The 16,598-nt window shown below is 44.3% G+C and overlaps 1 pseudogene; it reads right to left on the bottom strand.

The window, feature by feature from the left end:
* Window positions 1–5,262: 5,262 nt before the first annotated feature.
* LOC131897119 (PRAME family member 12-like) lies at window positions 5,263–16,479 on the bottom strand (annotated as a pseudogene).
* Window positions 16,480–16,598: the final 119 nt, after the last annotated feature.

Below are 16,598 nucleotides of genomic sequence, written 5' to 3'. Positions count from 1 at the left end.
GTGCTTGCTGTCAGGCCAGACAAACTGAAATTAATTCTTAGAATTCCACTCCAGCAAGCTGTCTTCTGATCTCCATATGTCCATGTATTTGCCTGCCCCCAACAAACAAACAAATAAACCTAAAAAAAAAAAAATGAAGGGTGTTGTTTTTAACTAAATCTCAATCCTTCGATTTTTTACCAATAAAGACACCAATAAAGGGAGTCAAGTGCTGTGGTGAAGCCTGCAGGCTCAGATAGGCAGAGAGAACACTCAGCTGGCCTTCCTTCTCAGCCAATGTCCCCAAGAAAACTCCCTCCCTCCTCTGCTTCCCTCTCAAACAAAAACCCTCAAACTGGATGTCTCTCCCTTCTACTTCCTGTACGTCTCTCCATCTGTCCTCCTGACTCCCTCTTACTCTCCATGGTTTTTTTCCTATATTCATTTCCTGTCAACTGGTTGCTTGCTACACCTCATGACCTATGGATGATTTTGTTGAATCATGCTGACAATACTCAAGCAGAAAGCACTTGGATTAAAAGTGTGTGCAAGGGTTAGCCACACCACAACTAGAACAGGTTTTTCCAGTAAATAATGCAACCACGAGGTTCACAGTGTGATCAATATCCTGCAACATAAGAGTTTCAAGGAAGCCTCTGCAGAGGCCACTGGGGGCCTGGGTCTGTCTCCTTGCTTGCTTCAGGCACAGAGGCTGAAGAGGCAGCAGAGGGTGCATTTGAGAGCATTGGAAATGCCAGCAAGATGTGCTTTTCCCACTTCCCCACGCCCACTGAACAGCAGGAACCTCCTCAAAGCCTCTGGCCTACACCTCTGGGCCCCCTAGCTGGTGCTGCTGTGGCAGAAGCTTTAAGGTATGAGTAGGAGCAGGACTGTGCTCTCCCAGTAGGGCAGAGTACAGAGGGTGTTCATGTTTCCTCTAGCCTTGATATAGCCTTGACCATAAGGGGAGGCTGGTCCAAACTCTACAAACCCAAGACTCAAGAATGTTCTGGGAACTCCTAATTAATTGAGAGACCCCAAGTGAGAAGGAGACCCTTGGAAAGACCACACACCAAATCCTCAGAGAAGAACCAGGTGCAGGATGTACAGCCCAATGGCATCAGTGACACAGGCTTCCTCCTGACTCACTTCTACTTTGATGGACAGAGATGACTTAAGGAATCAGTAAAGACCAGAACAGGGACAGGGAGAAGTTAATGTAGTTAATAAAGTCAGAGTTTTACTATTTGTTACCTGTCAATTACTGGGAAGTAAAAAATACCAAGCACTTTTAATATAGACCTCTAAGTTTTGTGCCTCACATTCTGAAGCCTGAAATCTAAGAGACACAGCATGGTCCTGGTCTTGGTGAGGACCAACTTCTAAGTCTGCAGATGGCCACAGAGAGTGAAGCAGGGAGAACCTTTTATAACACCACCAACCTCATCATGAGGCCCCTTCATGTTTATTAAAACACACAACTCTCACTTCAAAGGAAACAAGAGTTTATTCTTGAACCAAGTATGTGTGATCAGAACCCAATACACAGATTTCAGGTTGTCCCCAAAGACATGTTCTTCTGTGGATGTGTGTGGTGGTCTGAAAGAAAATGACACCCATATGCAGTGGCATTCCTAGGAGGTGTGGCTTTGTTGGAGTAAGTATGGCCTTTGTATAGGAAACCCTAAGACAGAAGTTGGTACCAGGGACTAGGGTATTGCTGTGATAGGCCTTGCCATGTTTTTGCTTGAAGGAATTTGGACTTTTGTACTTTGGGTTAGGAAAGCAGTGGGATGCTTTAAGCACTGCTTAATGGAACATACCCATAGGAGCATGGAAGACATTGGTGCTGAATGTGATTTGGACTGTGGGGATCAAGAGGGTTCAGAGGAGAAGAATGTTAGTATATGACCTAGAGTCTTGTGATACTTTGGTGAAGACTGTGGCTGCTTTTGGCCCTTGTCCAAACAGTCTGCCTGAGGCTAAAGTGAAGAGTTTTGGATTAATTCCATTGGCAGAGGAAATCTCAAAACAGCCTAGTAGAGACTCTTTTGTGTGGTTACTAGTGTTAACTCTGATGAAGATTCATAATGAAAAGGAACAAGCTAAGCAAATAAAAATACAAAATGTACAGATTCAGAAGAGGACAGCAAGAAGTGAAATAGAGATAATCCTGTGTACGAGGAGATAAACAGATTTAAAAAAATGAAATAAAGGGAGTGGTGACTTCAGGGCAGGATCCCACCCAGCTAAGTTTCCAACTAGTGAAAAGGAACTAAAGAAAAGCTTAGAGAGGGATGTTGTGCTGCATGCCTTTAATCCCAGCACTGGAAAGGCAGAGGATGGTGGATCTCTGAGTTTGAGGCTATCTGGTCTACATACAATGAAAGTCCCTAGACAGCCAAGCTCAGGCAGTGAAGGTAACGATCAGAAATAGAAAGCTGATGAAGATGTAATTGAGTGACGGGGCCACATCCCAGTCCCAGCAAGCAGCAGAACTTAGCAGCTTCAGCCATGTGCTTCTGGCTGTAGAATCAAGGATAAAAGAAAGGGGTCATGGAATATGCCTGGACACATAAGGAAAACTGCTGAGGCTAGCATGTGTCAGGGGTTTCCCTGAATGGAGGCCTAGAGAGGCCATTTCGTGAATCTGTAAAGGTGAAGCCTGAATTGCCTTGAGAACCCAAAGATGATGCAGATACCAGAGCCATGGATACCTGCCAAGGACAGCTGATAACAGGAAGTGGAACCAGCCCAAGAGAAAGAAGTGTGCTGCAGTCAACAAAGCTGAAGAGAGCTGGAAACATGAAGAGCATTTTGACCTCAGACACGGAGACGCAGAGTTTGGTTTTAGCCCAGCTGGTTTTGGATCTTATTTGGTCCAGTATTTCCTCACTGTGTATGCCTTTAATCCTAGCACTGGAAAGGCAGAGGATGGTGGATCTCTTAGTTTGAGGCCAGCCTGGTCTATATACAATGCAAGTTCCAAGACAGCCAAGTTTATGCAGTGTTTTGGAATGACAATGGATATCCTGTGCCATTATATGTTGGAAGTATGTGATCTGTTTTTTATTTTGATTTTATAGGGAAATTAAGAGATTGCAGAAATCTCAAAAGAGACTTTGAACTTTGGACTTTTAAACGTTGTTTGAGACTGATATACTATGTGGACTTTTGAGGTTGGACTAAATGCATTTTCCATTATGATATGGCTACACACTTTCAGGGATTAGGAAGTGCAATGTGGTAGTGTGAATGTAAATGGACCCCATAAACTCAGAGGGAGTGGCACTATAAGGAGGTGTGGCCTTGTGGGAGTAACTTTTGTCAGAAGAAGCATGTCACTGTGGGGGTGGGCTTTGAGGTCCTCTATGCTCAAGCTAAGCCCAGTGTCACAGTCAACATCTGCTGCCTGCAGATCAAGATGCAGAACTCTCAGCTCCTTCTCCAGCACCATGTCTGCCTGCATGTCACTATGTCCCACCATGGTGATAATGGACTAAACCTCTGAACTGTGAGCCTACCCCGATTAAATGTTTTCCTTTATAAGAGTTGCCGTGGTCATGGTGTCTCTTCACAGCAATAGAAATCCTAAGACACTCATAATACGCACACGTGCACATAAACATGCATACACATGTACACTCTCTTAAAAAAAAATCCAAACTACAGGTGCTAGAGAGTTGGCTCAGCAGTTAAGAACACTTGTTACTCTTGCAGAGGACCCAGCTTTGATCCTTAGCACCCACATCATATTTCACAGCCATCTGTAACTCCAGTTCCAGAGGATCTAATCCTCTCTTTTGGCCTCCACGGGCTTAACTAAGCACACATGCAGACAGAACACTCACATATAAAGTAAAATGAATAAACCTAGTAAAAATGTTTGTAAATCTCAAGTACAGTTTGTGCAATAGCCAAGCCATAAAATGTCTGTATGTCCATCCCTAATCATACCAGTGTCATGATATTTAGAAGGTAGTTAGGTCTTGATTGTTGCAAACTAATTTTCTAATAAAACAGAAAAGCTGCAGTGGATTTCAATCTTCCTAATGCTGTGACTGTTGAATACAGTTCCTCATGTTGTGATGACTCCCAACCGTTAAATTACTTCATTGTGTCTTCCTAACTCCAATTTTGCTAATGTTATGAATCATAATGTAACTATCTGATGTGCAGGATATCGGAAATGTGACCCCAAAGGGATTGAAACCCACAGGTTGAGAACTGCTGCTGTACAATCAGCCACTCCTTATGAGTTTACAGGGTCCAATTACATTCAGACTACCACATTCCACCCCCTAACCCCCAAAAGCTTGTAGTCATATCAAAATGGAACCTCAAAAGTCCAACCTCAAAAGTCCACATAGTCTATCACAGTCTCAACAACATTTAAAAGTCCAAAGTTCAAAGTCTCTTTTGAGATTTCTGCAATCTCTTAACTGTAATTCCCTATGAAATCAAAATCAAAAACAGATCACATACTTCCAACATATAATGGCACAAGATATCCATTGCCATTCCAAAACACAGGGAATGGAGCATACATAGTGAGGAAATACTGGACCAAAGCCAGACCCCAAACCAGCTGGGCTAAAACCAAACTCTGCATCTCCATGTCTGAAGTCAAAATGCTCTTCATGTTTCCAGCTCCCTTCAGCTTTGTTGACTGCAGCACACTTCTTTCTTTTGGGCTGGTGCCACTTCCTAGTATCAGCTGTCCTCGGCAGATATCCCATGGTTCTGGCATCTCCAATATCTTGAGTTCTGCAAGGCAACCCAGGTTTCATCTTCACAGCTTCATGAAGAAGGCCTAGAGATAGCCTTCTCTAGGCCTCCATTCAGGGAAACCCCTGACACATGCTGGCCTCAGCAGTTTTCCTTATGTGTCCAGGCAGATTCCATGACCCCTTTCTTTTATCCTTGATTCTACAGCCAGAAGCACGTGGCTGAAGCTGCTAAGTTCTGCTGCTTGCTGGGACTGGAATGTGGCCCCCTCATTTAACTACATCTTCATCAGCTTTCTACTTTTTTTGATACTGAATTATTTTATTGCTGCCTGATTATACTGAAAAAGGAGAATGTAATGGGTAGGCATAGGGACTTTTTAAAAACACAATTAATAAAGAGATCACAATGGAAGGCTTCAAATACAGTTCCTTGGTTCAGTAGATGCTTAAAGCCAGTTGAGAGACTTTCCAGACCCTGAACCTAGCAGGGAGACTAATGACTGAGGAAGACCCCAGAGAGAGAGCACCCAAATCCAGAAGTCATGTTTCCTATTTACTGCCAGCAAGAACAAAGTCTGGGCCCTAGGTCAAGGAGACAGCGCTCACCACATTCAGGGCAGGTATCTGTGGAAAACAAAATCCTTTTGGGCTGCCTTATGGCTCTGAGTGTATCCATGAGTTCGAGACAAAGTTGGGTAAATCTCCATACGGAGATGTAACCCAAACCAAAATAGCACGACATAGGGTCACTGCTCCACATTTATCTTAGTCAAGTTGGCTGTGTGATGCAACAGGTCCTTCAGGATGGGCATGGAGAAGTCATTGTCCCAGAAGTTAACCTTGGTGAGCTGGGAGCACTTGCTGAGGGCAAGGATGAGGTCAGTGAGCTGAGAGTCCTTGATCTTACAACCCTACAAGTCCAGAGACTCCAGAGTGTCTGCTACATTCTCTAGCAGAACTCCAAGAGACTTGAGACATGAAGGGAATAACATGATTCCTCTCAAGTCCAGATGATTTGGCTGACACAGGCTGTGGTTCCAGGGGAAATAATTCAAGTCAGACTGTGACAGATGGCAGTGAGTGATGCAGAGAAACTCCAAGGGGGTCGTCAGGTACCTGAATATCTGTGCCACGTGGTCTTTGATAAAGTAGATGCAATTCACGGAGAGATGCTACAGACAGTTGGATTTGGAGAACTTAGCAGCGACCTTGCTGGCACACTTCTATCTTATGTCTGCTGTCCTGTTGCCAATCCTGAAAGTGTTCTTGTGGAGGTGTGCCAGGGAGAGTTTGCAAAGACTTCTCCTCTGTCCAAGGCAGGGACCCAAAATGTGCCAGTGTGAACACATCCCACCCCATGTTCAACTCCAGCTCCTCATTGTGTCCTGGATGGAAAACATTCAAGAACTCTTTGATAGTGCATACTAGCAGAGCACAGATCTTCCTCTTGGTACAGCAGAGGTATAGGGAGCCTTTTCTCTGCTGGGCCCATTGCAAGAAGCATGCTTGCTGTTCATACAGAGGGAGCCTGAGATAGAGGTCAGTTACCACCTTCAGATGCCGCCTCAGTGCATATCTGGGAAGGAACTTCACTACAGGCCTCTCATCTACAGTCTCTGCTGAGCAGGCCCCATCCTCTGTCTTCCAGTCCGTATGTTCCAGAATCATGACGCACATTCCTCAGGCAGAGCACCTGAAGTTTCTCCCTCCTAGGGTGAAACTTTCTTGCCAGCTGCATGTCTGCTCCATCTAGCACAGCCTGGAAGGTTTCCAAGTTGGGGGTCTTCATCAATGTCCCCACAGGGAGGCAGAGGAAAGGCCAGGCTGCCACCATTGCCTTCACGATCCTAGTGTGGTGACCTTGAAGTGCTGGGAAGAGCTCCACAGCCAGTCCCTCCAGAGCAGGGATGGCCAAGGCCTCATTTCCCAGCAGAGCCTGCCTTGGCAGCTTCGTGACTGTGGGGTGGGGTCTGAACACTCATCACGAATGGTCGTCAGTCAGAAGGCTACAGTTCTGAGCACTGACCACAGTCTCTTTATCCCAGCAGAGCCAGGCACTTACTCCAGGTTCCAGGTCTCTGAGTATCCCAGCTTCCTATTTTTTGATTGTTACCTTCACTACCTGAGCTTTCTATCTTGGAACTTGCATTGTATGTAGACCAGGCTGGCCTCCAACTCAGAGATCCACCATCCTCTGCCTTTCCAGGGCTGGGATTAAAGGCGTGCACCATCACAGCCCTCTCTAAGCTTTTCTTTAGTTCCTTTTCACAAGTTGGAAACTTAGCTGGGTGGGATCCTGCCCTGAAGTCACCACTACCATTATTTCATTTCTTAGTCTGTTTATCTCCTTGTACACAGGATTATCTCTATTCCACTTTTGCTGTCCCTTTGCTCAATCTGTACATTTTGTATTTTTATTTGCTCAGCTTGTTCCTTTTTATTGTGAATCTTCATCAGAGTTAACACTAGCCAGCATACCAAAGAGTCTTTACTAGGCTGTTTTGAGATTTCCTCTGCCAATGGAATTAATCCAAAACTCTTCATTTTAGCCTCAGGCAGACTGTTTGGACAAGGGCCAAAAGCAGCCACATTCTTCACCAAAGTATCACAAGACCAGTCTCTAGGCCATATACTAACATTCTTCTCTTCTGAACCCTCTTGATCCCCACAGTCCAAATCACACTCAGCACCAATGTCTTTCATGGTCCTATGGGTATGTTCCATTAAACAGTGCTTAAAAGATTCCACTGATATCCTAACCTAAAGTACAAAAGTCCAAATTCCTTCAAGCAAAAACATGGCAAGGCCTATCACAGCAATACCCTGGTCCCTGGTACCAACTTCTGTCTTAGGGTTTCTTATACAAAGTTCATACCTACTCCAACAAAGCCACACCTCCTAGGAATGCCACTGCCTATGGGTGTCATTTTCTTTCAGACCACCACACACATCCACAGAAGAACATGTCTTTGGGGACAACCTGAAATCTGTGTATTGGGTCCTGATCACACATAGTTGGCTCAAGAATAAACTCTTATTTCCTTTGAAGTGAGAGCTGTGTGTTTCAATGAACATGAAGGGGCCTCATGATGAGGTTGGTGGTGTTATAAAAAGGTTCTCCCTGCTTCACTCTCTGTGATCACCTGCAGACTTAAAAGTCGGTCCTCACCAAGACCAGGACCATGCTGTGTCTCTTAGATTTCAGGCTTCAGAATGTGAGGCACAAAACTTAGAGGTCTATATTAAAAGTGCTTGGTATTTTTTACTTCCCAGTAATTGACAGGTAACAAATAGTAAAACTCTGCCTTTATTAACTACATTAACTTCTCCCTGTCCCTGTTCTGGTCTTTACTGATTCCTCAAGTCGCCTCTGTCCACCAAAGTGGAAGTGAGTCAGGAGGAAGCCTGTGTCACTGATGCCATTGGACTGCACATCCTGCACCTGGTTCTTCCCTGAGGATTTGGTGTTTGGTCTTTCCAAGGGTCTCCTTCTCACCTGGGGTCCCTCAATTAACTAGGACTTCCCAGAACATTCTTGAGCCCTGAGTTTGTAGAGTTTGGACCAGCCTTCCCTCATGGTCAAGGCTATATCAAGGCTAAAGTAAACATGAACACCCTGTGTACTCTGTCCTACTGGGAGAGCACAGTCCTGCTCCTACTCATACCTTAAAGCTGCTGCCACAGCAGCACCAGCTAGTGGGCCCAGAGGTGTAGGCCAGAGGGCTTTAGGAGGTTCCTGCTGTTCAGTGGGGGTGGGGAAGTGGGGAAAGCACATCCTGCTGGCATTTCCAGTGCTCTCAAAGGCACCCTCTGCTGCCTCTTCAGCCTCTGTGCCTGAAGCAAGCAAGGAGACAGACCCAGGCCCCCAGTGGCCTCTGCAGAGGCTTCCTTGAAACTCTTATGTTGCAGGATATTGATCACACTGTGAACCTCAAGATTGCATTATTTACTGGAAAAACCTGTTCTAGTTGTAGTGTGGCTAACCCTTGCACACTTTTAATCCAAGTGCTTTCTGCTTGAGTATTGTCAGCATGATTCAACAAAATCATCCATAGGTCATGAGGTGTAGCAAGCAACCAGTTGACAGGAAATGAATATAGGGAAAAAAAAAACATAGAGAGTAAGAGGGAGTCAGGAGGACAGATGGAGAGACATACAGGAAGTAGAAGGGAGAGACATCCAGTTGAGGGTTTTTGTTTGAGAGGGAAGCAGAGGAAGGAGGGAGTTTTCTTGGGGACATTGGCTAAGGAGGAAGGCCAGCTGAGTGTTCTCTCTGCCTATCTGAGCTAGCAGGCTTCACCACAGCACTTGACTCCCTTTATTGGTGTCTTTATTGGTAAAAAATCGAAGGATTGAGATTTAGTTAAAAACAACACCCTTCAATTTTTTTTTTAACATTTATTTGTTTGTTTGTTGGGGGGCAGGCAAATACATGCATGTGTGGAGATCAGAAGACAGCTTGCTGGGGTTGAATTCTAAGAATTAATTTCAGTTTGTCTGGCCTGACAGCAAGCAACCTACCACTGAGCCCCTCTCTCACCTCATTGGTTTGTTCATGGTATTTGAGGGCCTTCTGGTTGTGCAGGGATGGAATGCTGGTCATCTGGGATCTGGGACACTCCAGCTTCACTGGAGGCCAGCAGTCTCCAGGTTCTCCTCTAAAGTGATGATCGGGTTGACACCAGGGTGTGGAGTATGACACGAGAGCAAGAACCCAACTCAGGGGAGAGATTCAAGGGGATGCAGCACAAAACCTTATTCACCAAGACAGTATCTTTATCGAACTGATAATCTCATGAAGTGACCCATTCAGCAGGGTAAAGAACGTGGTATTAAGTACATATTCAAGCTTTTGTACCCCCCAAAAAAACCCACCCCAACTGACACTTGTCTCTCTCTTATCCTTCCCTGCCCTGGCCTCCAGCAGTTTGCCTTCTGTTTCTACCAATCTGCTGTTTTGGATGATTGACATATACTTGATGATGATGATGATGATGATGAATGCGGTGGTGGTGGTGATGTGTGTCATTTTGTGCCTGATTTCTTTCACTTAGCTACAACACTGTGAACCTTCCAACTCTCAGCTCCTTCTCCAGCACACTATCTGCCTGCACATCACCGTATCCCACCATGGTGACAGTGGACTAAAGCTCTGAAACTGTAAGCCACTCCAATGAAACGTTTTCCTTTATAAGAGTAACTGTGGTCACCAGGCAGTGGTGGGCCCATGCCTTGAATCCCAGCATTTGCTAGGCAGAGCAGGTGGATCTTAGAGTTCCAGGACAGTCTGGTCTACAAAGTGTGTTCCAGGATAGCTAGAGCTACTCAAAAAAACCTGTCTAGAAAAACAAAACAAACAAAGAGTTGAGGTGGTCACAGTGTCTCTTTGCACCAAAACAACAACAACAACAAAAAAACCTAACTAAGACAGAAGTTGTACCAGGGATTAGAATATTGTTGTGATAGGCCTGATCATGCTTTGGTTTGGAGGAATTAGGACTTTGGGAGTTTGGGTTAGTAAAGCAGTAGAATGCTTTAAGTCCTGCTTAATAGGCCACACTAGCAGGAACATGGAAGAGAGTGGTACTGAGGGTTATTTGAACTGTGGGGGCTGGCTGAAGAGGTTTCAGAGGAGGAGAATATTCATATGTGTCCTAGAGGTTGTTCTTGTGATATTTTGCTGAAGAATATGGCTGCTTTTTTTCTCTTGTCAGAATAGTCTTCCTAAGGCTAAACTAAAGAAATTTGGATGGATTTCATTGCAGAGGAAATCTCAAAACAGCCTAGTATGGACTCGATTGTGTGATTATTAGTGATCATTTCTATACAGATCTATTATGAAAAGGAGCAAGCTGAGCAAATAAAAATACAAAATGTATTAAGAAATGGAATAAAGGACATGGTGACCTCAGGGAAAGATCCCACCCAGTTGAATTCCAACTTGTGAAATGAATTAAAGAAAAGCTTAGAGCAGGGTGTGGTAGTGCATGCCTTTAATCCCAGCACTCCAGAGTCAGAGGAAGGCAGATCTCTGCATCTGAGGCCAGCCTGGTCTACAGATCCAGTTTCAGGACAGCCAAGTTTAGGCAGTGAGGGTAACAATCAAAAGCAGAAAGCTGGTGAAGATGGAATTGAATGAGGGGCCACATTCCAAACTAAGCAAGCAGCAGAACTTGGCAGCTTCAGCCCTGAGCTTCTGGCTTTAGAGTCAAGGATCAAAGAAAGGGGTCATGGAATTTGCCTCTGCATGTAAGGAAAGCTGGTCCTCTGTAAGAGCAGCAAGTTCTGTTAACTACTGAGTCATCTCTCCAGTCCTAAGATTTCTTTATAGTTCCTGGGTACTAGGCCCTTATCTAATACATGATTTGCAAATATTTTCTCCCCTTTTACAGTTTATCTTTTCTTTTCCTGACAGTGCCCTTTGATTCAGGAAATACGCTAATTTAGTAACCATCTACTGATCCATTTTGTTAGTGGTGAATGTTTCAGTGCTGTATCTAGGAATCCACCATCAAATCCAAATATATTAGAATTACCTCCAACCACATTTGCAGTAAAGAGGAAAAGAAAAGAGAGAGTAAAAACCAATATAATATCTGAAGCTTCTCCTAAGTCAGAAACATCCAACTCTCTTTGCTTCCTGAGAAGTGTGATGCACACAGGGCCTGACTGCCTTAGGGATAAAAGGAAACTGATGTTGTGAGTGTTGTTTGCCTACCAAACAGGAGTTCTTCCTGGATTGTTTCTAGAAATAATTTGGAAAGACACTTAGTTTTCAGAAGGTATTTTGGTATAAACCAGTCTATACTTAATTATTTGATTTCTGAGACATTTATCCTAAGGAATTAGAGGCTATGACCACACTATTCAATGGATCATTGTTTAAGCATTAAGATTGTAACCTACTGTCAAGGTGTGGTAGCACCTGCTCATAATCCCACACTTGGGGAAGTGGAATCAGGAGGATCCTGGGGCTTTCCTACCAGCGAGCCTAGCCTAATTCATGAGCCCAGGCCAATGAGTATCCCTTCTTCAAGGAGGTAGATGGTGTTCCTGAGAATGGCATTCAAGGTTGTCCTCACTGTGGTAGTTTGAATGTAAATAGCCCCCATGGGAAGTGGCACTATTAGGAGGTGTGGCCTTGTAAGAATAGGTGTGGCCTTGTTGGAGGAAAGGTGTCACGGTGGGTGTGGGCTTTGAGGTCTTCTATGCTCAAGCTACAGCCAGTATGGACACAGACTCTTTCTGCTGTCTACAGATCAAGATTTAGAACTTTAGGCTCCTTCTCCAGTGCAGTGTCTGCCTGCATATCACCATGTCCGACCACAGTGATAATGGACTAAAGCTCTGAAACTGTAAGCCACTCCAATGAAATGTTTTCCTTTATAAGAGTAGCTGTGGTCACCAGGCAGTGGTGGGCCCATGCCTTGAATCCCAGAACTTGGTAGGCAGAGCAGGTGGATCTTAGAGTTCCAGGACAGTCTGGTCTACAAAGTGAGTTCCAGGATAGCTAGAGCTACTCAGAAAAACCTATCTAGAAAAACAAAACAAACAAAGAGTTGAGGTGGTCACAGTGTCTCTTTGCACCAAAAAAGCAAAACAAAACAAAACATAACTAAGGCAGAAGTTGTACTAGGGACTAGAATATTGTTGTGATAGACCTGATCATGCTTTGGTTTGGAGGAATTAGGACTTTGGGAGTTTGGGTTAGTAAAGCAGTAGAATGCTTTAAGTGCTGCTTAATAGGCCACACTAGCAGGAACATGGAAGAGAGTGGTACTAAGGGTTATTTGAACTGTGGGGGCTGGCTGAAGAGGTTTCAGAGGAGGAGAATATTCATATGTGTCCTAGAGGTTGTTCTTGTGATATTTTGCTGAAGAACAACATGGCTGCTCTTTGCTCTTTTCCAAAGAGTCTTCCTGAGGCTAAACTAAAGAGATTTGGATTAATTCCAGTTTAGAAGAAATCTCAAAACAGCCTACTATGGACTCTGTTGTGTGATTATTACTGGTCGTTTCTATACAGATCTATAATGAAAAGGAGCAAGCTGAGCAAATAAAAATACAAAATGTATTAAGAAATGGAATAAAGGGCATGGTGACCTCAAGGCAAGATCCCACCCAGTTGAATTTCCAACTTGTGAAATGAATTAAAGAAAAGCTTAGAGCTGGGTGTGGTAGTGAATGTCTTTAATCCCAGCACTCCAGAGTCAGAGGAAGGCAGATCTCTGAGTAAAGAGATTGCAGAAATCTCAAAAGAGACTTTGAACTTTAGACTTTTAAACATTGTTGAGACTGTGGTAGACTATGTGGACTTTTGAGGTTGGACTAAATGCGTTTTCCATTATGATATAACCACAGGCTTTCGGGGATCAGGGAGAGGAAAGTGGTAGTTTGAATGTAATTGGACCCCATAAACTCAGAGGGAGTGGCAGACCCTACAGCAGCAGTTCTCAACCTGTGGGTCTCAATCCCTTTGGGGGAAGTAGACTGTGACACTGGGCTTGGCTTGAGCATAGAGGACCTCAAAGCCCACCCCTACAGTGATTTGCTTCCTCTGACAAGACTTACTCTTACCAGGCCACACCTCCTAGTAGTGCCACTATCTATAAATTTATGGGGTCCATTTACATTCAAACTGCCACATTTCACCCACTGAAGCCCAAAATTTTGTGGCCACATCATAAAAGAAAATCCACTTAGTTCAATGTCAAAATTCCCCATAGTGTATCACAGTCTCATAATGTTTAAAAGTCCGAAGTTCAAAGTCTCTTTTGAGATTTCTGCAATCTCTTAACTAATTCCCTATAAAATCAAAATGAAAAACAGATCACATATTTCCAACATATACTGGCACAAGATATCCATTGCCATTCCAAAACACAGGGAATGGAGCATACACAGTGAGGAAATACTGGACCAGAACAAGATCCAAAACCAGCTGGGCTAAAACCAAACTCTGCATCTCCATGTCTGAGGTCAAAATGCTCTTCATGTTTCCAGCTCCCTTCAGCTTTGTTGACTGCAGCACACTTCTTTCTCTTGGGCTGGTTCTACTCCACGGTATCACCTCACCTTCGCAGGTATCCATGGCACTGGCATCTCCGACATCTTGGGGTCTGCAAGGCAATTCAGGCTTCAGCTTCACAGCTTCACGAAATGGCCTCTCTAGGCCTCCATTCAGGGACACCCCTGACACATGCCTGGCCTCATCAGCTTTTCTTACATGTAGAGGGAGATTCCATAACTCCTTTCTTATTTCCTCATCTCTAAAGCAAAAAGCACGTGGCTGAAGCTGCCATGTTCTGCTGCTTTCTTGGGCTGGAATGCCACCCCTCATTCAGTTCCATCTTCATCAGCTTTCTCTTTCTGATCGTTACCTTCACTGCCTGAGCTTGGCTGTCTTGGAACTTGCATTGTATGTAGACCAGGATGGCCTCAAGCTCAGAGATCCACCATCCTCTGCCTTTCCAGGGCTGGGATTAAAGGCATGCAGCACAACATCCCTCTCTAAGCTTTTCTTTAGTTCCTTTTCACTAGTTGGAAACTTAGCTGGGTGGGATCCTGCCCTGAAGTCACCACTCCCTTTATTTCATTTCTTAGTCTGTTTATCTCCTTGTACACAGGATTATCTCTATTCCACTTTTGCTATCCCTTTGCTCAATCTGTACATTTTGTATTTTTATTTGCCCAGCTTGTTCCTTTTCATTATGAGTCTTCATCAGAGTTAACACTAGTCACCACACAAAAGAGTCTCTACTAGGCTGTTTTGAGATTTCCTCTGCCAATGGAATTAATCCAAAACTCTTCACTTTAGCCTCAGGCAGACTGTTTGGACAAGGGCCAAAAGCAGCCATATTCTTGACCAAAACATCACAAGACCAATCACTAGGCCATATACTAACATTCTTCTCCTCTGAACCCTCTTGATCCCCACAGTCCAAATCACACTCAGCACCATTGTCTTCCATGCTCCTATGGATATGTTCCATTAAACAGTGCTTAAAGGATTCCACTGTTATCCTAACCCAAAGTACAAAAGTCCAAATTCCTTCAAGCAAAAACATGGCAAGGCCTATCACAGCAATACCCTGGTCCCTGGTACCAACTTCTGTCTTAGGGTTTCTTATACAAAGGCCATACCTACTCCATCAAAGCTATACCTCCTAGGAATGCCACTGCCTATAGGGGTCATTTTCTTTCAGACCACCACACACATCCACAGAAGAACATGTCTTTGGGGACAACCTGAAATCTGTGTATTGGGTCCTGATCACACATACTTGGCTCAAGAATAAACTCTTGTTTCCTTTGAAGTGAGAGCTGTGTGTTTCAATGAACATGAAGGGGCCTCATGATGAGATTGATGGTGTTATAAAAGATTCTCCCTGCTTCACTCTCTGTGACCATCTGTAGACTTAGAAGTCGGTCCTCACCAAGACCAGGATGCTGTGTCTCTTAGATTTCAGGCTTCAGAATGTGAGGCACGAAACTTAGAGGTCTATATTAAAAGTGCTTGGTATTTTTTACTTCCTAGTAATTGACAGGTAACAAATAGTAAAACTCTGACTTCATTAACTACATTAACTTCTCCCCATCCCTGTTCTGGCCTTTGCTGTTCCTCAAGTCGCCTCTGTCCACCAAAGTGGAAGTGAGTCAGGAGGAAGCCTGTGTCACTGATGCCATTGGACTGCACATCCTGCACCTAGTTCTTCCCTGAGAACTTGGTGTTTGGTCTTTCCAAGGGTCTCCTTCTCACCTGGGGTCCCTCAATTAACTAGGACTTCCCAGAACATTCTTGAGTCCTGGGTTTGTAGAGTTTGGACCAGCCTTCCCTCATGGTCAAGGCTATATGGAGGCTAGAGCAAACATGAACACCCTGTGTACTCTGCCCTACTTGGAGAGCACAGTCCTGCTCCTACTCATACCTTAAAGCTGCTGCCACAGCAGCACCAGCTAGTGGGCCCAGAGGTGTAGGCCAGAGGGCTTTAGGAATTTCCTGCTATTCAGTGGGGGTGGGGAAGTCCTAGTATGGACTCTGTTGTGTGATTATTAGTGATCATTTCTATACAGATCTATTATGAAAAGGAGCAAGCTGAGCAAATAAAAATACAAAATGTATTAAGAAATGGAATAAAGGGCATGGTGACCTCAGGGAAAGATCCCACCCAGTTGAATTCCAACTTGTGAAATGAATTAAAGAAAAGCTTAGAGCAGGGTGTGGTAGTGCATATCTTTAATCCCAGCACTCCAGAGTCAGAAGAAGGCAGATCTCTGCATCTGAGGCCAACCTTGTCTACAGTTCCAGTTTCAGGACAGCCAAGTTTAGGCAATGAAGGTAATAATCAAAAGCAGAAAGCTGGTGAAGATGGAATTGAGTGAGGGGCCATATTCCAAACTAAGCAAGCAGCAGAACTTGGCAGCTTCAGCCCTGAGCATCTGGCTTTAGAGTCAAGGATCAAAGAAAGGGGTCATGGAATTTGCCTCTGCATGTAAGGAAAGCTGGTCCTCTGCAAGAGCAGCAAGTCCTCTTAACTGCTGAGTCATCTCTCCAGTCCTGTGATTTCTTTATAGATCCTGGATACTAGTTCCTTATCTATACATGGTTTGTAAGCATTTTCTCCCCTTCTACAGTTTATCCTTTCTTTCCCTGACAGTGCCCTTTGATTCAGAAAATACGCTAATTTAGTGACTATCTACACATCCATTTTGTTAGTGATGGATGTTTCAGTACCCTCAATTCCAAAGACTTTAAAATTACCTCCAACCATGTTTGCGGTTAAGAGTAGTATTGATGCTAGCTGGGAGGCACATGTCTTTAATCCCAACATTCTGAATGCAGACAGAGGTGGATCTCTGTGAGTTCAAGGCCAGCCTGGTCTACATGGTG

Source organism: Peromyscus eremicus, chromosome 20 (genome assembly GCF_949786415.1).
Source record: "Peromyscus eremicus chromosome 20, PerEre_H2_v1, whole genome shotgun sequence".
NCBI classification, from domain to species: Eukaryota; Metazoa; Chordata; class Mammalia; order Rodentia; family Cricetidae; genus Peromyscus; species Peromyscus eremicus.
This window is presented reverse-complemented; position numbering and strand designations above follow the sequence as displayed.